Source organism: Nelusetta ayraudi, unplaced genomic scaffold, assembly GCF_046127955.1.
Source record: "Nelusetta ayraudi isolate G7.1 ecotype Tasmania unplaced genomic scaffold, CSIRO-AGI_Nayr_v1 ptg000016l, whole genome shotgun sequence".
Classification (NCBI taxonomy): Eukaryota; Metazoa; Chordata; class Actinopteri; order Tetraodontiformes; family Monacanthidae; genus Nelusetta; species Nelusetta ayraudi.
The window spans coordinates 5,207,137-5,229,637 of record NW_027466066.1 but is presented as its reverse complement, the minus strand read 5'-3'; the positions used below and the strand labels follow the sequence as shown (position 1 = coordinate 5,229,637).

The window sequence follows — 22,501 nt, the reverse complement described above, 5'->3', positions numbered from 1 at the left end:
TTCTTTCGATCGTTGTCTAGCAGCAGGTCTGCTCTCATACACGGAGAATCTGAAGGCCATCGAGTCCATGAGAAAAAGCCAAGTTTTCCCATTAGTCCAAGCAGCAGCAGCAGCAGCAGCAGCAGGGGTTCTGTCTGCTGCCCGCTAACCGCCCATCAGTTCCTGATAAATACCACTAAAGTTTTTTTTTTCTTTAGTATTGTTTCCGTCCTCACCAGCAGTTTAAAATATCTGCATAAAACCGAGATATAACGTTTCTTTCCCAGCGGTGAAGTGGCGAGGCGGAGAGAATTAATCTCGCTCGGTAATAAAGCAGAAACGAGGCACAGAGGGAGCGCAGGGCGAACGGGAGAGCTCAGCAAAACAGCAAAGAAAGTGATTTATCCAAGCTCTGACGCCGTCGCCCGCTCCGTTTGTCACCCCCAAAATGTGAAGCAGTGGGCTGTGCGGCAGGTGTGGATGAAGATGAGGGAAATTTCTAGGTCCTTGTTAGCGGGGATTTTTTTTTTTTTTCCCGAGCCAGGTTCAGTCCAAAAATACCCGAGTGGCTGTTACTTGGAGTGCAACCTATTTTGTGGAGGCAAGAATGGCCCCATGTGTGGCTGACAAATTCCCATTTCACATCCACCTTCGATCCCCCTTTTAAACTTCCAGTCCTCCCAGCCGGCACTCGGCCCACTCTGTTGTTCTGTTGTTCCCTGCGTGCAGAGGAAAAACCGGCGGACTCTGTTCTTGGGGATCTCTGTCTGCAGGATCAACCCTGAATCCGGAACCCCGTCGGCTTCCGTATCACAACATGTGAATCACGGTCCGGGATGACGTCCTTTTGCGCCATTCGTCCTCACACCTCGAGCCACACACCCACTCGACTATCGTCGCCTCTGTGCGGCGCTGATCTCGGAGCAGCTTTGCACGCTGCTGCTGCGGGGTGACGCCGAGAGGACTGAGAAGTGACGGTGATCTCAGTTCAGAGGTGAAGATGTCCTAACACACTGTGCGAGGTGGGAAAGGGATGAATATAAATATCGCTGTCAGCTGTGTGTGTGTGTGTGCGCGTGAGTATTTTATATGTCAAGGAAAATTACCCGGTTTGACTCAAGGCTCATTGACAATGGGGCGAGCAAACACACACTTTACACGTTCATCTGGCAGCTGTCGAAGGACGGTGGAACTGAAATGTGACTGCAGCTGAACACGCAGAATGTTCCACACAGCCAATCAGCACAGACTGATTACAGTCGACTCCATTGGAGTATTTCCATTAAAGTGTCGACTGAATTTAAGCTTTGGGACAATCTGATTTCGCCAGCGCCTTGTTTCCATCGGGGTGATTTGATGAAAACAAACAGGCTTACGTAAAGTGCGGTTACGTCACGGGAAGACGCTACGAGCCCCTACCGGAAGAAGCCAAGGTAAACAGAAGGATTTAAGGAAACACTAAGGCAAACACTTTGCTCTCCTCATCCATCCAGACCAGACCTGGGCAAAGTACGGCCCGCGGGCCACATCCGGCCCGCTGCGTGTCTCTGTCCGGCCCGCATGAGGCCGACCCCTCCCCTATCGGTCAACGAACGTATGCCGGGACGTTGGGCGATTTCATGCCCCCTCGACAAAACTCCTGTGGCCCACCGACACGATTCAGCTCTGTCGTGTGGCCCGTTGCAAAAAATAATTGCCCACCCCTGATCCAGACAGACCTGTTACCATTAACGGTTGTGTTTCCCCAGTCGGAAACATCGGGTAAGATGTAAATGGAACTGGTGATGTGAGCTGAATTACATCAGAATTTGCCCGCCAAACTGTTTCTGTTAAACGCTTTGTGCGTTAGCTCTGTTTGGATAAAGACCAAAATCACCTCAAGCAAAGTTTATTGCAAATTGGAGGATTTTGTTTCAAATTATGCTGTTTCCCAAGGAGACTTTTAGAGTGAACCTCTTTATAGAATGTGGTTGTCAACGCATGTCTGCGTCTTTCGGCCGTATATGAGTTCACCCTCGTGATAACGTTCGCCTTCCTGCGAAACTGCACCTCGACATTGCAACTTTGCGCGACTTCAGACAGCTTGGTCTCAAGGTCGTGCTTTGGATAATTTGTTTTCACTGTGTTTTCATCATTGCACCCTTCACCTACTGACACCACCACAATGTGGCCGAAAAAACACCGTTGGGAATAAAAGTCGACAAGTAGCCGCAAACATTTAGAGCTCAGCTAGAAGTGATCAAACACACACACACACACACACCTCAATCTGCATCTGACATCAACGCTGACGATGCGAATGCTACACCAATGCGCATTAAAATGGAGGACGTGCCGGCGGCGTCGGCTCTGCGAGAGGTCTCGGGGAGAGCTGTGGGAAGCAAAGGTGTCATGGTGACACACTGCATACACGCGGATATTATGGTTAATTACCACAGGCTTTGTTTCACCTGCTTAATTGCATAAGCTTGGTGATAAGGGGATTTCGCGTTACACAAAGCAGCTTAGCCAACACAAATGTTTCCCTTTCATCACGCGAGGCAGAAAGCTCATTACACCCTTCGTCTACGATTGCCTGCTTCTATTTGGTGGGCATATTTAGCTTTTGTTTTGTTTTTTTGGCCTTAAGAAAAAAAAAAAACTCCACACTTTGGTGACATTCCAGCTCAGCTACATTCAGTTCCCGTCCCTTCTCCCGCATTGATCCCTGAAAGGTAGCGGGTTTAGCCCCAGATAATCTGGCGATATTGGTAATCTGTCGCGGCCGCCTTTAATGGGATTATGCTGCGCCTGTTGTCAGCATGAAAAACCCGCAGTGAGTGGCGAGACACCTGCGGCACCGACCGGCTTGACACCCTCCCAGACCCTCTACCACCCCTCCCCCGCCAGACACGTTCAATTGATTTGAAAGATCCACAGGAGGGAAACGCGTAACAACAGTAAAACAGCCACGACTCTGGTGTGACAAGCTACCGGAAATGTTTCGCAGTCTGACATCTATTTTGCCCTGATATTTGCTTAACTCACAAGACTAAAAATATAGTAACACTATATATATACACTATAGTAGCACTTTTTTTTTTCATTTTTATTTTTCAGTTCCTCCCAGTCGAAGCTAGCAAACAGTTTTCCTTAGACAGGACTCTGCGCTCTTCCTTCGAATTGCCTGTCATTTAAGGCGAGAAGAATGGCGGTGGATTAGAGGGGAGAGGAGGTGCAGAGAGGGCGAGGGAGGTGCCTTTTTCCTCTCCGGGTTTATTTTTAGGCTGAATCGTAGCCAGGGGCTGGAACACTTTGTGCCGAGGCCCCACCGAGATGGAGAGAGAGGGAGGGGGGGGAAATAAAGGGCAGAAAAAAAGGCATTTCCTTTCCTTTACACCTGGCCAACGGGCGCTATAAATAAACAGGCAGCGGCGGCGCACGCGTCCATTTGCGATAAAGCGCCTCTCAGGTGCACGCGGGAGAAAGGCGGACGCTGAGTGGAAAAGCACATGCGAGTGGCGGGCAATGGGGCAGCAGGTGGAGCGCACGCTGAAAGAAGAACCCCGCCGCGGCGAGGCGGCGTGTACAGAACACACGGCAGAGAAGCGGCTCCCCTGCCTGTGTCGGGTTCCCATTAAAGTTTGAAGGAGTTTAAATGGAAACCATATCTGTTCTTTGTTTAACGGTCCCTATCGAGGACCACCAGCATCCTGCTCTCAAACCTGGACCCTTTCGGGTTCATCCGGACAACACGTATAAGGACACAAGTCCGAGCTTCTGTTTTATTGACAGATGTCTGAATGGGGTCTCTGTACGTGTTGCTAAAGCTATAGTTGATCGAATGCCAAGTCGAACAACGTTGTTGGAGGAAAAGCCATTAGACAAGAGACCACTTTGGCTCTGACAACACCTATAGTTATTTGCGGAAAAATCCCTGCTGTTGCGGACATTAAATAAAACAATCTGATCAGGACTAGCGAACATGTGCAAAAAGAGGTAATCAGAATGAACAAGTTTGGCACGCGCTGAGTTGTCAAATTGTCCAAAGAAGAAGAAGAAGAAGAAGAAACACCGCATGAGAGCTGTTTTAGTCCAAAAGTGTGCCACTCTTCACGCAGCCGATCACCATCTCATTGTGAACGAGCCACTCCGGAGTCGACTTGAAGGGATAATGAGGACGTCTCATTATCATTACTTTGGTCGTCTTTCGGTGCGGCTGCACACACAGACGACACACCGAAGGGGAAACACAAAATCTAGTGCACTTCGGCTGAAGTGAATGAATCAGCTGCACTCTCCAAATGTTGCAAGAGTATTGTATTTGACAGGAAAGTGGTGTCGTTGGGTTCAGGGAAAGATCGAAATTTCAGGATTCCTCTGTCGTGCCTGTTCTCCGTCCTACCAGTCCAGCCAGTTCAAGTGCACAGTGCACAGTGCTGTCTCAACACCTACTTTCTGTCTGTCTTTCTTTCTTTTATTCTGCCACCTCAGCGAGTGACACGTCTGAGACACGTAGAACTCTGGGGTTAGGTGACCCCTGACCCGCAAACGCTCTCTAGCGACTGGCGGAGAGTGACGGCCGCTGTCGTCCCAGCCGGAGAGACTCAATGACAGTCGGGACAGCCACTTCTTTTAGCAGAATATAAAGGAACCCGTCGGATTTGATGCTCGGTGGCGGCTTGGTTCAGTGACAGCCCAAACTGTCTCAGTTCAAAAGTCTGTCCTCTTCCCACCGCCCTTGGGAGACTTGTGATGTATATAAATATATACATACGGCAGCAGGCGGCATTCAAACCTGCGGGAGGAGGAAATGAATGGGGGGGGGGGGGGCTGACAAACAGAGGCGTGGAAACTTCATTTCAGGCGCGTGCTTTCAATTATGTATACGGTGGGTGCTCAGAGGACAATAACACGGTATAGCGGGAACGCAAACATGCCGCTGACGGCCGCGTTAGTGGCCTTGGGGGGGCGGTGGCTGTAATAAAACCATTGGCGACGACCCGCGGCGGCCTAGATTACGGTGAGACAAACTGAGGAAAGGAAAATAAAAGGATGAGAGAGTTCACAGATTACCGGCTGGAACAACATGATGTACGACGGAGGAAGACAGAGTGAAAAGAAGGGCATATAATTATATCGCGGCGCAATGGGGGAGCGCAGTTATCTCATTAGAACAAAACCCCGCTGTATGAATATGCATATGAACGCGTGTGTATTTTGATTGTTTGCGCACTGTTTGTGCATATATAACCAATTACGCAATCATCTGTGTTCGCGGGAGGGAGGGTTGCGGCGAAGAGTCGGAAAACTTCACTTCGAGTGCATCAAAACAACCGCCGAAATGTCGTACAGTTTCAAGGAGAAGACTCAGCGGACGTCCCTGAGAAGGTGCAGCTCGGTCCTTCCCGGCTTTCCCTTCCTCAGGTCCTCGGCTGACGGTCAATGGACAGGGGCCCCTGCTCCTCCAAGACCTGTGTTTCACTCGGCTCATCTCGGTTGGTTGTTACAACAGCAAACACAGACGGCAAAGCTCTGCGATGCCGTGAGGATTTTGTTTTGTTTTGGCTGCCGTAAGGTGCTTGTTCCAGGGATGACAGCACCCTGAGTTGATCTGCGCTTCGTTTGAAATCAAAGGTTGGAGCCTCATCTCAGATTTGTCAGTGTAACTGACAGATTGGCATCATTAAGGCATTCTACAAACTAGACTCATGTGTCTACACTTTTTTCCACTTCTTCTTCTTTTCTTTTTCCCAATGTAATTTTTGGGTTTCCACGTTCAGGAATCTAAAATTGCCATTACCACATTTGCATTGATGTCATTATAAAGACCGGGAGTGCCAGCAAGTCTTAATTTGTCACTTAAGGAGAAAACTCTTCCAAAATCTGAATAGCATAAATGGCTATATACACTATGTGCTTTTCCTTTAGCTCTTATTGAGAGAGGTGACTTCAGGAGTCCTGGCTATCTCAGCCACACGGACAGGTACGTATAAGAATTGAAAAAAATAAATGAATGAATAAGCTGTATCAAAAACATGCACATGAATGTAGAGAAAAGGAATCAACTGGCCACACCAGAGATCCATGTAACGCTGCCCAGTAACGGTTATGTAAAGCAGCAATGTAATCCGAAAAGGGACAAGGTACAAGAGTTGGAGGAGGGAAGTGCCCATCCCGGGAGACTACACCCTGCATTTCAGTGCACGCCAAAATGAGCAATAACAGAGGAAAGGTTGTTTCACCGACTCCTGTTTGCACCCTGGGAACCACTCAGAGGATCCGACTTTTCCGGATCTTTGCGCAGCAGCGGCCCGTTTAACGGGGACATAATAGGAAACAAAGTTCCCACACAAATCCTGATCCTCTGACTCTGATTAGATTTCTGATCATGAATAGATTTCCTCTCGTTCTTCCCGGGCTTGGCATTTTGATTTCCTCCACCGACGACTACTCACGGGGATGTATTGTCTGGGAGTCGGAGCCGACTGCCGTCTTTCCCAAAGGTTGAATTGTCAAAAACAAATTATATTTTGTCCCTTCTTTTGACAAATTCCCGCAAAAGCCAATGTCATTTCCATTCACTCTTAAGTTTACTTCACCAAAGGCCATTTCTGCTGTCACGCCGTAACGAGTGAATATTTTCCCTCGCCGACAGCAGATGATTGTTAGCAAGTCGGCGCGCGTGCTGACGTCGGGATTTAATAGCAGCGCGCGCTCGGCATGCGACGGTAGTTGCATTCCTCTGACAAGTCATTTATTGCCGCAAAATGTCAATTGATGCCCCGCGGCTCAGCGAGAAAAGGGGGAATAAGAACGAGTCATGTGCAGGAATAAACACAGGTAGCAGGTATGACGACGATGCAGGCAGAGACATAAATTAAGAACTTTGCCCTGAAATCAGTATTCAGCTGTCAGACGACTCTGAGCCTCACAGGGGAAAGAGTGAAAAGGCGTCATGAATTAATCATGACTGTACACACACACACAGACACACACACACACACACACACACACACACGGATTTGCCAGAGTCAAACATGTCAATTCTGTTTGACAGTCATCCTCAGATCACTGTTCCATTTTTCAGCCGTTTTGACTCCTGTTTTTCCACACAAGCCCGACCCCTCTGGGTCCAAATGAGCCGATGAGTGCGCAAACCGTACTGGAAATCGTTGTCCAGATGTGTCTGGGAATCAGTCCAAGTTCCCGTCAGTGCTGAGGTCTGTCCGCGGTGAGTTGCCAACGTTGATGAAGTGGAAACAGTGATAATTGTAAAGCACGGCGAGATTGGCAGCGGCAGCTGTTTGCCTACGAAAAAAGGCCGATTTGGCTCCGATTGTGGTCCAATCAGTTTGTTTGGTCGGCACGCCACACTTTGGCGTGCGCTTGCGCGCATCGGCCACGTTTGCACCTCCAAACAGACAGGACAGGAACTTCAGAGGCATAATGCTGCTTGTGAAAACCTCTGTCACTCCCAAAGAAACACAGTTTTTTACCTGCAAAACGTCAATTCTTTTCATAAAAGCGACTCAAGGAAAAAAAACAAAACGAAATACATACTGCTAATAAAGTCCATTGTGCATCTTAGTCCAGACATTGACTTGAAGGCCTCACAGGCTTTTACTTTAGAAAAAGATGCAGCGAGTATTGATCGGTTGCTTCGTTGTGCAGAATCACCGAGTGGGCAGAGTAGAAAAAAAAAATCTAAAGTGGCTTTTGAGTGAAGTTGGAGGGTGTGATATGATGACATGACTTGACTCGGCTAAAACCTCTCGCAGAACCTCTGATGCTAACTCTCTTAGCCTTGTGACGCTGTGAATCATCCTACCGCTACCAGGTCCTGCCTCCCTGCGCTTTGAGGTACGGCTGCCTCTCTCTCCGCCTGCGTCGCTCTCAGTTAGTGATGTAACACCTGCGACGTCGCCGTGTATCAGGTGTCCCGGTGCAGCTAATGTAATGAGCCCGGCCGGCCGCGCTCAATGTAGCGGGACGCCGCCGCCGCCGCCGCCGGCGAACTCAGACGGCACCAAATTAGATGGCGTGACAGACTGCCTGTCGACGGGAGTCGTTTGGAAAGGAGCACGGAAAAAGAAAGGAAGTCCAACCGAGGCACCTGAAAATGCCAAGGTGGCTCCAAGCGCAGTCAGGGGCCTGGGCCCCGTCCCCTCGCCCCCCCCCGACCTGCGTGTGCACCGCAAGCACACAAAGGAGGCAGGCGAGAGCCAAAGGTCACAGCCAAGTCCAAGTGCGGCGCCCAGGGAGAGGCTGAAAAGAAGAGCTATTCCTGCAGCACTGCACATCCTGAACCATTATTATTATTATCATCATTTTTTATTTATTTACTATCTGCCTCTTCGAACACCTCAGTCATCTTCCCTCAGGTACCCTGCAGCAGCTGAAGGAAATTTGGGGATACGGCTTTTGTTAATCCCTATAAACTCTGGAACACACTACCTCTTATACTCAATAAATATCTTTAAAAGTCCGCTTAAAAACTTGCTTGTAACATTTTTAACATTTATCATTTATTCTTGTTTTTTTTTCCCCTGTGTTTTTGTAATTGATTTGATTTCTCTTTGGTGTTTTTACAGTATTGGGATGCACTTTAAGCTGCCTGTTTTGTCGGAAAATGTGCAAATAAATATTACTATTATAATAGTTATAATAATAATGATTATTATTATTGTTATTATTGAGAAAGCAAATACGTAAACAACTTAGATAACACATCCTGTTTAGGAGAAATCCTCTCATACCTCAAAACACAAAAGACAGCTTTCATTCTAATTTCTGTCAGCAGATTAACACACGCACACACGCACACATGCGCAAACACAAGCTTCATGTGAACCAGTTGATCATATTAAGCACAAACACCAGGCCTCCGTCCTCCACTCCAGGCCACAGGTTACCCAAAGCAAACATGTTGCTGCTGGGCAGTAACGCCAGCTGCTGATATACAGCTAATGCAACGTGACGGCTTAAAAAAAAAAAAAAAAAAAGGCTGGTGCACTTGCTTGCTTAAACATGCCGGCTTTGCTCCTGACCTTTGTCTTGTCTCGCACTCTTCACATTAAACATTGAGCGGCGGCCGGTTCAATCTCCGCCTGAAAAGCTTCTTTCATTTGTACCCCGAGCGGCTCTCTGTCCACTTAGCCAGGAGCATTATCGGCACCGGCAAACGCGCGGTGGCTGACGTTTACTTTGCAGATAATTTGTTGAGGATCGTAGTCAAAGGGTTTTTTCATGCAAGATTAACAGTTTAGATTTGATGTTAATGAAAGTGCAAAAACTTGTGGATGTTTGTCTTCAGTTTGGATGCTGTTGCCCGCGTGCCGAGGCCTTTATAGCAAACAGAAGGACAAGCACCCACATCTTATCTTTCTTCTTCTCATTATTATTAATAATCTTTTTTTTTTTTTTGTAAATCATAAAACAGAGCTCAGATTAGAGCCGCGCACAGTACAGACTTAAGAGTGGACAAGCACGTACCAGACCGGCGCTAATGGAGAAGTGGCGGTCAGATCAAAGTCTTTATTGATGTTCATCTCATTCTCTGGTTCACCATGAATATTACAAATTGTGGCTGTCGCTTTCATTACAAATATCAAAGATCCTCTGGTGCGGTCGGCCAGATCTGCGAGTGTTTCAGATGTGCGAGTGTCACGGCTGAATCAGACACTGTTTTTTGTTTTGTTTTGCAGATATCCAAATGGCACGAGATTTAATTGCAACCCCGCTCCACAAACGGCTGCACTTTGGCTGCGCTTGCGTGAATCATAGCGAATTCATGTAGTATGAATCATGTCTTTTCTTCCCACCGCGACGAGGGAATTACACATCCCACCGACGCCACACAGACAAGTGAGGCACCTGAGTTCACCGGGGCCTTTTTGCCTGCCGACGAAAACACTGACGTTTTCGCCATTTCGAGACCGTCCGCGCCGTTTGAAAACAGTCGGGTTGAAGGTTTTTTCGTTGGGTCGGTACGGTTGATCTCGAACGGCCCGCATCAGATAAATCAGGTTTTTAATAACAACATATTAAAGTGAACAGGAATCAGAATGGCAACGAAGGGAAATGAAAAAGATTGTCAAAGAAAATGGAAATCACGAAGAGGGGGATCGGAAACACAGCAGATATTAAGATGGGTGAAATACATTCATATGAACAGATGAACTACAGTGTATCTGCTGGATCTTTAAAAGATGTGGCAAAAGCACATGAGGGGAGGGCAACTAGACAATCCTTTTGCCGAGTACAATCAAAGCAGCCATTTAAGTCAAATCTGGAGCTCTAGCTGAGTGAGTCGCTGCTAGTTAGTGAGTTTTTTATAATAGCTTTTAATCTGCATTAAAAAGAAATCAGCATCAACGTCCTCTAATTTGCAAGTTGATTCGCCAGCTTGAGGTGTGCTCATGTGACCCGTGCTGTTTGCGTCTTCCCAGATGTTACCATAGCACCGACAAAACATGGACTTTAGCCTCGTTCACAAAATGAAACAAAACTAATTAAACAATTGTTCTCGACAGAATTTCCTGCAACCCTTCCTCCATTCTTGTGCTCGTTTTAATGAAACTACGCTTTACATAAGCTCGTTAATTAGTTGTGCTAGCAGTTTTAGCTTTAAAGCAATTTTTTTTTTAATCAAAGGTTCGCTTTCACCTTGCTGAGAGTTTTATGGAAACACACTAATTGTAATGCATCACGATCGCATGTAAAGCCACACATGATTATGCCTCACTGCTCTGTGGAAGTCTGTAAAGTGCCGCAGGATGTAGCTAAAGTCTGCCAGAAGCTATTTTACTGCCAAATACACAATTCCACCCACTAGACTTTGGCCAAACTTTGCTCTGCAGAGGACTAGTGACTGAGTGACGACCAATCCAGAGCAGAGCAGCAGAGTTTCCCAGCTCCCTGTCCGCTGGCTCGCGCGCTCATGCAAATCCATGCAAATCTCCTCTCCCTCGCCGGCGCCCTCCCCCTCCAGACACGGCGTCGATTACCAGCAAATATCGGCAGACGGCCGCTGCCCAACGCTAATTGTAGCGCGGCGACTTCGCTGAAGGTCAGCTAAGGGCCAGTTTGCAGCCCAACTGGAGGACAGTTTGCAGCCTCAAAGAAACACGGACCCACTCGCGTGCACGTTTATGGATGCACTCAGCGGAACTTATTTAGCAAATACAAACCAGAATAGTGGGCGTACACTTATTCGGCAGGCATAGCTCTGTAGTCTCTCAGTGGTGAACCTGACCAGTGTTAGATCATTATCACACTGTTCCTGTTCGGAGGGGCCGGTTCGGGGTTCAACACTTGATTTTGAAGATGATCTTGTTCGTTGTTTTCCTGACATGACATTTATGGTGCGCGCGTCAAGGTCGGACGTGTAGATGCACACACCCACACACAGATGCTGAGGTACGACTTACATGTCCTCCCCAAAGAGCCGGCCAGCTCAAGGGATACACAGACCTCCAAAGGCACCGTTTGTCACACCTCCACTCTGTCCTGCTTTCCAGCCATTTAAAAGTGAACTTCCTTCCTTCCTTCGCCAACGCCATAAAACCCCAGAGAAACCCAGCCAGGCGGTATTGAGGTCAAGAGGCTTAAACCAAAAAAAGACTAAAAACAAACAAAAAAAAATCTTGGTTATTATGAGTTAAAGTGAACGGTTAGCAGTGAGATTGCTCTTGCTACCGCCCATTTATTGCTAATTAATGGCCCTCAGCTGAGAAGGAGAGCGTGGCTCTTCTCATCCCTAGGAGTCTCTGTGCTAGGCTAATTGGCCCAGTTAATCCTCGTGCCTCCGTCCAGGCCTGTGTGAGTGATTACTCAGTCTGTCGAGTGCATGGCTTAAACCATTTGGAGCTGAATAAGGAAAGGAAGAAAGAAAAAAAAAAGAAGGACCCAGCAGCAGCTGTGGTGAGCTGGCATTCTGTGGGTTCTGCAAGATGGTTTTAATTAACACCTGCTACCTCCCACACGGCCCTGTGCCATCTTATTGTTTTGGTGAGTTAGACGAGTCTGGTCTATTTGCTGCGAAAACAGTCATTTGACTTTGTCGGCCACACAAGTGATGGAAAAAAAACAGAAAAATGTTCCCTGGTTTATTGTCTTCTTGATGCATTTGTAGGTGTGTAAGTCATTCGTTTGAAGCAAGGATACCATCAAGAGCCATTTTGGGGGGATTCAACTACGTGACAATGACACAATGATTCTTAAAAGAACGCACACAAATGACTTTAACATTGAAGTCTAGTCCTTTTGTGTATTTTACTTACATTTTGGTCGGTCTCACTGACCTTGTTGAATCTGGTAGGAATGTAGGCTAATGCTTGCCGTTCCATGGGGTTTGTGTCCATGGAGCTAAATGCCAAATGCATCTGCATGCTAATTCTAGCCAGCTATTATATGAACAACACCCTGGCGTGCAATAGTACGATGACGCAAATGTTTCCCATCTTTAGCCACGTTTTAGCCAAAAAGTCTGTAAAACTGTTGTGTGTACATTTGTATAGCGAACAAATTGTCCTATAAGTAGCAACCCAAGGTGGTACAAGGGGGATAGATAACAGGCATAACAGTGAGAAATGAAGTAACTATTTCCCAAGTGGTTGTTGAGATTTTACCCTGCAGGAGCCACTGGAGATAAACCACTGTGCAGCTTTTGGGTGATTTTGTATCTTCGCTTCATTTCAACTGCTCTCGGCAGCGAGGTGATTTAGTGGACCCATTGAATGCATATGCGGTTGACCTCACTTTCAAACACAATTACGCCCACCTCTCTCACTCCTCTGCCTGCCACTTTGTGTCTTACCAGCCCTCCATATGAAGAGCTGCTCGTGCGGATGGAGGCCTCATTTTTCTCTCAACGGCTTTCGCGCTTCCACGCAGTTCCAGCAGAATCTGCTCGCTCATTGGTGGTGGTGGTGGTGGTGGTGGTTGGGGGGGTTGGGAGGAGGTCATTGGAGAGCTGTTGACGCGGTAACTTGTCAAGGCCACTCGTCAAGGCGGGGTTTGATCGGTTGTCACAGTGATAATGTGCTACTCTGCCAACGCTGAGACACAAACAACCTGTAGCCCATCAGACACACACAGCGGCAGTTTCAGCGTGTGTACAAACCCTGTGAGTAGGTGTGATGATGATGTATGGCTTACTATTCCTGCTCGACAGAGACCCAGTATGTGGGTCCTCTTGCACCAGCAGCAGCTGCTGCAGAGCGTACGCATAAATCAGCAGGGATGACTTGTTTACATAGGGCTGCCACACGCCAAGATGTTGAAAATTAGCACAAATTACAATGGGCAAGGAGCATTTTTTTTTTTTATTCTATGTTGTGCATATGTTTTATGTTTCGAATAAGTCTCATGCCTGCACTTGTAATTAAACACTGTGCTGCAGTTAATAGTGAAACAACAACAACAACAACTTAGAAGCTAAAACAAAGACTTAAAACACTGAGTAAGATGCCCTGTCAGTTTAAACCTTCAGGCAGATTAAAGTGAATTGCGGTGTTCCGCAGGGATCCAGACTTTTTGCCATTCCACCGCTTGCTTGATTTCAGGTAACATAGTTGCATTTGAACTCATCACACTGTTAATTTTCATCGCTATTAAGAGTAAAAAAAAAAAGAAATGCTAATATTGGCAAGTCTGACATAAACACGGATTTCAAATAGCTTGAAAAATGTCTCTCTTCTATCTCAACTCGTGGGACCGTAAACATCAATCAATGCATTAAACTTCTTCCAATCTGCACATAAAACCGCAACAAAGCCCTGATCGCGCCCTGCGGTGCCCGTTGTTGCATTTCAGTCTGAGCAAAGCAGAGAGCCGGCGATGCCGCAGATGATGCTCCTGTGGAAGGAGGGGTTTTATATAAGAGCAACATCTGCCAGACTAAGTACGTGCTGTAAGGTGCACTTTGAGAGGTGTGTGTGCAAAAGCTCTTGCGGATCCGGCAGATTGTGGCGACACACACCAACATCATTTTGAGTCATTTCCAAAAATGATGAATTAATTAATCATGCCCGTCTTTAAATGGGCGCTAACACATTGAAATGACTAATATATGAACGAGGGCTGCCTGCCAAGCGTCATATCATGTATGGGTCTAAACATGCACAGTTTATTCGTGAATCGTTTCAAAAGTCGTTGACGACGTAGGCAGATGGGCGGCCAGGTAAAGCTGGAGTGAGGTACGAGGACGACGAATAAAGAGCTGCAGTGTCTGACTGGGTGACCCTGAAAGTGTGTGAACGCACACACACACACACATAGGAGCACCACAGGAGCAGGAAGGCAGCACTCGAGCTTCAGAAAACTGGCACAACCATCCACTCCCCCCCCCCCCCCCCGCCTCCCTCCCCCTCTCACTCCCCCCATGTCTTTGTCCTTGTACAAAAATATGACTGAAGCCGGGAAAGTCCCATGTGTCCATCTTGGCCACACACTGCTGGCATTTTACCCTTATGAGTCTTTTTAGTCACTTTTGATTAGCTTCTCAGTCCATGGGCCTTTTTACTTTCCTGGTTTAACAGCATTTACAGCCAATTTCTGTGGCGTGACGCCCTGATTTCATTAATACCTTAAAGTGGCATGGTCATGATGAAGACACTGAAGAAATTACATCAGGCTATGAGAAAAGCTTTTGTGTGTGTGTGTGTGTGTGTGTGAGACAAATCATTTTTTTTTTGTTTTGGAAATATACAGAAGATTTATGGCTTTCATCTTGGGAATAAATCGGTAAACTATCCATTTATTATGCGACTGTCTCCTGGGAAAGACAACGTGTAGCTGGTTTCCACGTAACCTTTTATTGCGCATTAAAAAGAAATTTGCTGGAGAAATTATATGGAAGGAGCACAATTGCAACCACTTCCTTTAAATCAATATAAAGTGAGTACGCCCACTTTGGGTGGTTTTAGTCTGCTACAATCAGTGCAAAATGTTTGTTTTTTTTTAATCTATTTTATTGCTGCTAAGTCTTCATTTAGCTGCGCCGCGCCGCGCAGAGACGCAACCGCTCTTCCCGTAGCGTAACTGGCATTAAATCACTTAATGGAAACGCGGCACTAGCGTCTCTATTTTTGCACTTTTCAAACTCTGAGCTCACACGGCATTTTTGTAGTAGCGCGCTATTAGACGACTGCAACCTTTTCCAAAAGGTGAGCGTGTAATCTCGGAGAGAGCGCTCCCAAATTAAAACCAGACTCCCATGTGAGTAATCGCCCGCTTGCTTGCCGTCCTTGGACGGTCGGAGGTAATACCTGAAGGGAAATAAATAAATAAAAACACATTGACAAAAAACAAAAAAACAAAAATGACATGCAGTCCAGGCTGAAAGCCCAGTGAGTAAGAAATCCTCCCCGAGAGCGCCGTGTGCTCTCTGTATGTAGGTCAAGACTGATATCTCCGACTTAGCCCAAAATAACCGTGGGTGTAATCACCGCAGAATTCATTAAGCACAGCTGGAGTGGCGAGACAAGAGTACAGTAGAGGTGAGGCACCGCGAAATGTCTCCTCGAGGGAGCGTCTGCAGACGGCAGATGGGCGTGCGCTCAAATACTACGCTAATGCTAACGCAGCGCTACGTTCACCTTGAGGTTTGCCACGCCGCAGCTATTCGCTGCCGCCGCCGCTGGCGCAGCAGATGGTTTGGCGAGGTAAGGAGGTGTGATAATGGGTGAAATGTGTGATGCTGTAATAGCGGGCCCTCTGTTACAGGCTGACAGTGTCTTCTATCACAGTCACCAGCGCACCATCTATAATGGATGAGTGCTCAACACGCTGCCATCGTTCACTCCGCCGAGGATGAGGAACAAGCTCCCCGCAAAGCCCTCCTCCTCCCACCTCCCGACATTGAGCTCGCTGTCAGTCTGTGGTCGGACAACCCCTCGGCTGTCAAACAACAAGACTGCCACGCCACCACAATCATGTCCGTTAAATAATACATTAAATTAGACTAAACTGAATGGGAGGTTTGGAATTTTGGAACTTTGGAAGTTCTCTGTGTCAGCGGTGTCTGATAATGCAAAGTGTGGTATTGATAAATACAGGGTCAATATCGATCCGATACTGATACAACACCAATATTTTTTTTTTTAACCAAGTCGTGTGTATCATCACATTGCTTTTAAATGTTTACATTTTCATGACCTTGGAGTGTTTTATTCTATTAATTAGTCAAGACCTGAGACAGAATTGGGGCATTTTAGTGAATACTTGTCAACACCATTCAATGCCTTTCTCACTTCTTAAAGTAGTCGTAGTCGTAGTCGTAGTAGTAGTCGTATACGTTAGTACTAATAGTAGTAGTGGTATTTTGCCCTTCATGAAAAAAAATTCTGCTTGAAATTACTGTGACAATCATTTCATGAGACTAGCTACAATATCTAGACACAAAGTCTCGATTACACTGATATCGATAAATACCGAAACCAACACAATGTCGATACTTGGATCGATTGGCCCACTAATGATCTGTACGTCTGGGAAAACAGTCGGAGCAAGTTGCCTCTTCTTCTCTTCTTGTGCCATTTTTGGAGAGCACAGACATTAAAAGCCAAAGCCGCGGTTGCTCTCGTCACTCCCCGTTGCTGCTTACAAGCGCAGCACAAACAAATTCAGCCGCACACGTCATTTCTTTTTTCGTCTTGTTTTGAGCAAAAAAAAAAAAAAATCACACGCGTTTCTTTTGCTGCCCTCGCTGTTTCCTCGGAATAAAAAAAATCTTCATCCGAGCCCTCTGTCACTGCTCCTCTGCCTTTGTTTGTGAACACAGAAGATTACGAGCGAACAGCATGTGTCACTTTATTGCGTTTCTTTGCGTCTCAGCAAAAAAAAAAAAGAGAGAAAGAGAGAGAGACCCGGGCGGCTCCCTGACAATTAACTACCCACTCTTGGCTGAGTAATGCCACCGAGCCTCCAAAAAGACCCCTTTTTAATGTCACCAGATGACATTGTGTTATGCAAGCAAAACACAGTGACATGATCTGCTCAGACAGTCTGCTGAAACGAAAACACTGCACTTGCGACAGCCACAGAGAACCGGGGGCCAGAGTCTGTCGCGGACTAGCAGCAAAATGGCTTCTTTGGTGGGTGCGACCACCAAGCAAGCACCTCAGTTGGGATTGAATCTCTCCGTTCATGTCTCAGTCTTTGAAGAATGCAGACTTTCCCCTCAGATTGCCTGCTGGATTGGCTGAAAACTGGCCATTTTTTTTCTTTACACCTGGGTTGATGATGCCAGGCTCTAAATGTTGAATCACCCCTAAAGAGCCCGTTAGAAAAGCTGGACATTTTTTTGTGTGTGTGTGTAATTCATTCATTTTTTTACCCGGGAAGTAGTTGCCTTGGGGGTGTTTGGCAGGGGATGTGGCGCGTCACAGAAATAAGCGGCGGGGAGAATCACCGTTACCACAGTAACCTTGGCACGACCACGCTGACATAAAACACGGACACAAGAATCTACTGTAGCTGCTGGAGATAAAAGAGGCAATACAGAGAATTCACTTTCAATTGTGAGACGATTTGAGGTGCTAAAGCAACAGAGAGTTGAGGGTTCCAAAGTGAAATGGTTCCGCTTCACGTTCCCTCTGTATCTACACTGGCTTTGTGACTTTGAACTGTTCACACTGAACTGCGGCGCCAGTCTTTTCAATGTGCTTGGCTTCACGTTTAATAAAAGAACACGTCGACCTGATTTCTCACACACAGGAGAAAGTGTTGTTTTCCTCGGTCATTGTCCTGAGGACACAGTGAGAAAAAATAGAATAACTGGACAACGAAAGCACGAGTCCGATAAACCCATCTGGCGGCATACATCCAATAAGAAACATAACAAGGGAAAGGCTTGACCATTTACTGAAATACTGGCCTTTGCTCAGGTAGCTAGAGCTAAAGCTAAAGCATGTGTAGAGAAATCCAGGTGGTGTACCTATAATAAATACCAGGTGCATTCATGTTTTGCCTAAGATAACATCACTAAGAGCATGAATTTGGTGCCAAGGATTTACATTTACATAAACAGTATGGGTCCACTTAAGGAAGCTGCTATTTTGTGCCACCATGTGACAGTGGAAGCCCAGAAGGTGGATCTTCTCAGGGTTAAATGCTTTTACTCCTGACACCACAGCTGCTGTTAGAAAGATGTGAGATTGAGCAAGACAGTGAAAATGTTTGACATTAACTTTCTTTGCAAGAAGCTTTTTTCCGACCTGGAGAAGCAAATTACTCGTAGTCGCTGGGCCTTTAAGTAAAAGCAATTCTTCTCGAGTTAAGTGAGAAACAAGATCCAATTTGTGATTAATGGGACTGATTATATGCAGATTAAATCCCTAATTCAGTCTATAAACTGACCTACGGGGTTTAATTACTGAATGTGATTACCTGTGTAGCCCAACACCTTCATTAACAACAGCCTTTGAGCTTCTATCTTACCTCTAATAAACTCTCATTTATAACTGCTCATGGTGACAGACTGATATGAACGTTTCCAGGAAACAGGCAGCGTGTGCAATTAGTTTTTTAACTTTATCAGTCATAGGAGCTTTCATATTTGCTATTTTACTTTTTCTGCAGACAAACACTCACTTTAAAAGCAAGATCATTATCTTTTTTTAAACATATATCAACTTTATTCGGAAAATTAAAAGGAGCTTCATTAAAACGAGACAACCCAATGGAATCCCAAACGAAGGCTACATTGTTTCTGTGTCAGGAAAATGAGATGAGCCTACATGAGTCTCCCAAATATTCTTTGATGCAAAGCAAAAGCCTTGGCCCAGTGTTAACTCTGATGTCAATCAGCTTTCATAAAATCCAAGTACTGGGCATAATTCAGAGGCCGCTGTCCAAGTTCAAGAGATTGTTTTCAGTGAGTATTTTCGTCAGAGCTGGTTCGTTTTCCCACTAGAAAGAGAGAAACACTGACATAAACCAACTTCACTTTGGCATTTATGACTAATTTAATGGAATGGAAACAACGACAAGCTTTTAAATCAATGGAGTCTCCACTTGGTGAAAAAAATTGGACAAGGCAAACAGTGGAGATGAGGAGAAAGAACGCCCACGACACTGATCTGCAGTTTATTTATTCATCTCCCAAAAAAACAGATCCGGAGAAACGTAATTGAGGAGCCGCTCTTGGATCGGTCTTGTGTTTGGAGCAAATTTAATTAAGCGCATCTGAACGATCTCGACACGCAGGAGTGCGGCAACTCTTCTGATCACTCGAGAGAAGCTCCTTTCTGTCTGTCTCAGCCTGCCCGTCAGTCGCCGAGGATGTTTATTGTTTGGGGCCCAGGAGGTACACAGCTCCTCTTCTCCTCTTCCAACTCCCCCACACTTCTGCTTCACTTGATTGGTTAATGAGATCGGCGGCTCCGCTCCGAGCGGAGGAAGTGATTGGCTCCACACCTACACTGCCATTAGGGCTCGGTGACCGTTCTGTTGTCGGCATGTGTCGGCCGTCATCACGCTAACTGACACACAGGCCTACATGATGCCGCCCACGGGTGCCAATAAGTGTCCCAGCGAGCGCTGCGGCATCCCACACCCCGGCGTCGTCGTGCACACGCTCAAGATCTCATCGTGATCGATGATGAATGTTGCGGGGACGGGAACACATGAAGGAGGCTGCCTCCAGTGGAATCAGGGTTGTGTCAATAACGCTGTCAACGCAAGCCTGCTTTGGGATGACCAGGAGGAAGAGGAGGAGGAGTAGGAGGGAGAGTTAGCGTGGGTACATTTACTAGATTTTGTCTGATGTCTGTAATTGTCATTCTTAGATTGGTAGTGTTCGCCCTGATACTCGTAGGTTGTGGGTTCGATCCCCAGCTGAGTCATACGAAAGATTGTCAAAGTGGTACCCATTCCCTCCCTGCTTAGCACTCAGTATTCAAGGTTGGAATTGGGCCCACCGCTCCCTCAGGGGATGATAGGTCAAATGCGGACGACAAATTTTGCATTCTTCAGGATGTGAACAATCACTGTGACTTTTTGCATAGTTGCATTTCCGGAAAGAAACTCGGTTTGAACACTCAACTTTCCTTTTAAGCCAGACGACCGTTCAGCAGTATACAGTAAGTGCATATCAGGACCTTCTTTAAAAACAGTTCAGAAAAGCCACACACGTCAACTTTACACTGACAAACCAACAGTGGGTCACCTGACGTTGTGACGGGTGACCACCGAGACATAACTTGTCCGTGGTTTTACGATGCTGTCGCCACAGATTATATAAAGTAACATCCACTTGTGTTTCTGCTCTGACGCATCTGTTCGGACGAGTCATACAGCTTGGTTTGTCTATGCAAGACAAAAGCTGTGTCAGCGCTCTGACTTTAGCATTTCCTCTTGGCTTCGCACTTGCACACATGCATGCACGCACACGCACACAAACGCAGCGTTTGGATATTTAGTCTCGTTACTTTGGGTTCTTCCAACAGCCTCTCCCCCCTCTGCCTTTTACACACACACACACACACCACGTAGTGCCCTCCTCTCAGTGATGGGCTCTCAAGTCTCCAGATGGCACAGTCATTTCCACAGACGCTCAGTTTCAAAGGCTTAGGAGGAGGAGTGCAAGGCAAGAGGAGAGCACAGCCTCCAACGTGGCGATGAGTAGCCGTGGACACACAGTGTCAATGAGAAGATTTGGGGTTCGGTGGATTCAGACGGTGTTAGACAGTTGGACAATTGGACTGGAAGTTTTCACTGCATAAAATAACAGCTGAATTTGAAATTACAGTATAATTGTTATTTTCTGCCATTTTTAACATTGACAGAACTGCATTCATGCTGGTGTTGCACCTACATAAAGTGAAAAATAAAGCAGTCCCGAAGCCTCTCTGGCACGGGATGCTAAATTCATGTTCATGTGATGAAGGCCTGTCCTTCTGTCCAACGTCATTGTGTTCAATGTCCGATTAGATTTCGATGAAGCCAGAGTCACGTCTGGGGGGGCGCGCGAAACACCGGGCGGGAGGGAGACGGGGCGCCCGGGGAAATTAATGTTTTCACGTTGGAACTTTTTCCACGGCGGAACAATTAACAAAAAGTGTTCAGTAAGTTGTAGCTAAGAAAAACGCTGCTCAGGTACACAGGATGGACAAATATTTGACATGGACGAAAAGAAGAATTCAGGAGTCCGGCGGTGGCCAGTCTTCTTTGTTGTTGGCCACTTTTGGCTGTAGAATCGTTCCGCGAGTAGCTGCGGAACGATGGTCTTGTTCACGGCAGACTTGAAGCGGGGTGCACTTCCAAAGCCGCGTGCGTAAAAGCCAGAGGACAATAAAGTTTACTAGCGCTGATAGAACGTAATCAAACACCTTTGCATCAGTACGTGATCTACGCCGCGACTGGCGCGATATTATGACTTAGCGCACTCAACGTCATCCCGTGTGGCAGGTAGAAAATGTGATGTTGTCGCATGACTGATGTTGTTGATGTGGTCAATTTCATCAAAATAAGACCCCTGAAAGCGCGGCTATTCTCTATACTTTGTGAGGAGATGGGAGCACAACATGAAGCTGTGTTGTTTCACAGTGAGGCCAGGATGGTGGATGTTACAAAAGTGGTTTGCCAAAAAAGTTATTTGCACAGCAGAAAAGTGAAAGGAGTATTCTTATTAAAAAAGTAATGTTCAGGATTCATGAAAAGTTTTCTTCCTCCTCCGTGACAGAGAAAGTTTGAGAACCACTGCCCTAATGCCATGCAAGTCTATGGGGTCAAAAGTCAACTTTGTCCTAGAGACATGGAACCACTTGCAGGTTCATCGGGATCCCTCAAGACACAGCCACGTCAAATTTGGGGCTTCTAGCCCATGAGTAACCCCGAAACCCTCACCCTATTTCCAGCAGTAACCCTAACCCTAATTCCAGCCTTATTGCTAACCCTAATGCCATGCAAGTCTATGTGGGGTCAAAAGTGAACTTTGTCCTAGAGACATGGGACCACTTGCAGGTTCATCGGGATCCCTCAAGACACAGCCACGTCAAATTTGGGGCTTCTAGCCCATGAGGAACCCCGAAACCCTAACCCTATTTCCAGCAGTAACCCTAACCCTAATTCCAGCCTTATTGCTAACCCTAATGCCATGCAAGTCTATGGGGTCAAAAGTGAACTTTGTCCTAGAGACATGGGACCACTTGCAGGTTCATGGGGATCCCTCAAGACACAGCCACGTCAAATTTGGGGCTTCTAGCCCATGAGGAACCCCGAAACCCTAACCCTATTTCCAGCAGTAACCCTAACCCTAACCCTAATTCCAGCCTTATCGCTAATCCTAATGCCATGCAAGTCTATGGGGTCAAAAGAACTTTGTCCTAGAGACATGGGACCACTTGCAGGTTCATGGGGATCCCTCAAGATACAGCCACGTCAAATTTGGTGATTCTGGGGGGGGGGGGATTTAAATATTTGTGGTTTAGAGCAAATCTTAGCATAAATAAACACACAGCCTGCTGAAGACATCTATCTTATGGAAAGATCCAGATTTTGCATCTTGCTTACACGGGTTTCTTTTGTGACACAACGG

The 22,501-nt window shown here is 46.6% G+C and overlaps 1 protein-coding gene across 2 annotated transcripts in view; it reads right to left on the bottom strand.

Moving 5' to 3' along the window:
- Nucleotides 1–22,501, bottom strand: part of prkcab (protein kinase C, alpha, b) — a 73,694-nt gene that overhangs the window by 46,588 nt on the left and 4,605 nt on the right. The gene's annotated exons all lie outside the window — the stretch shown is intronic.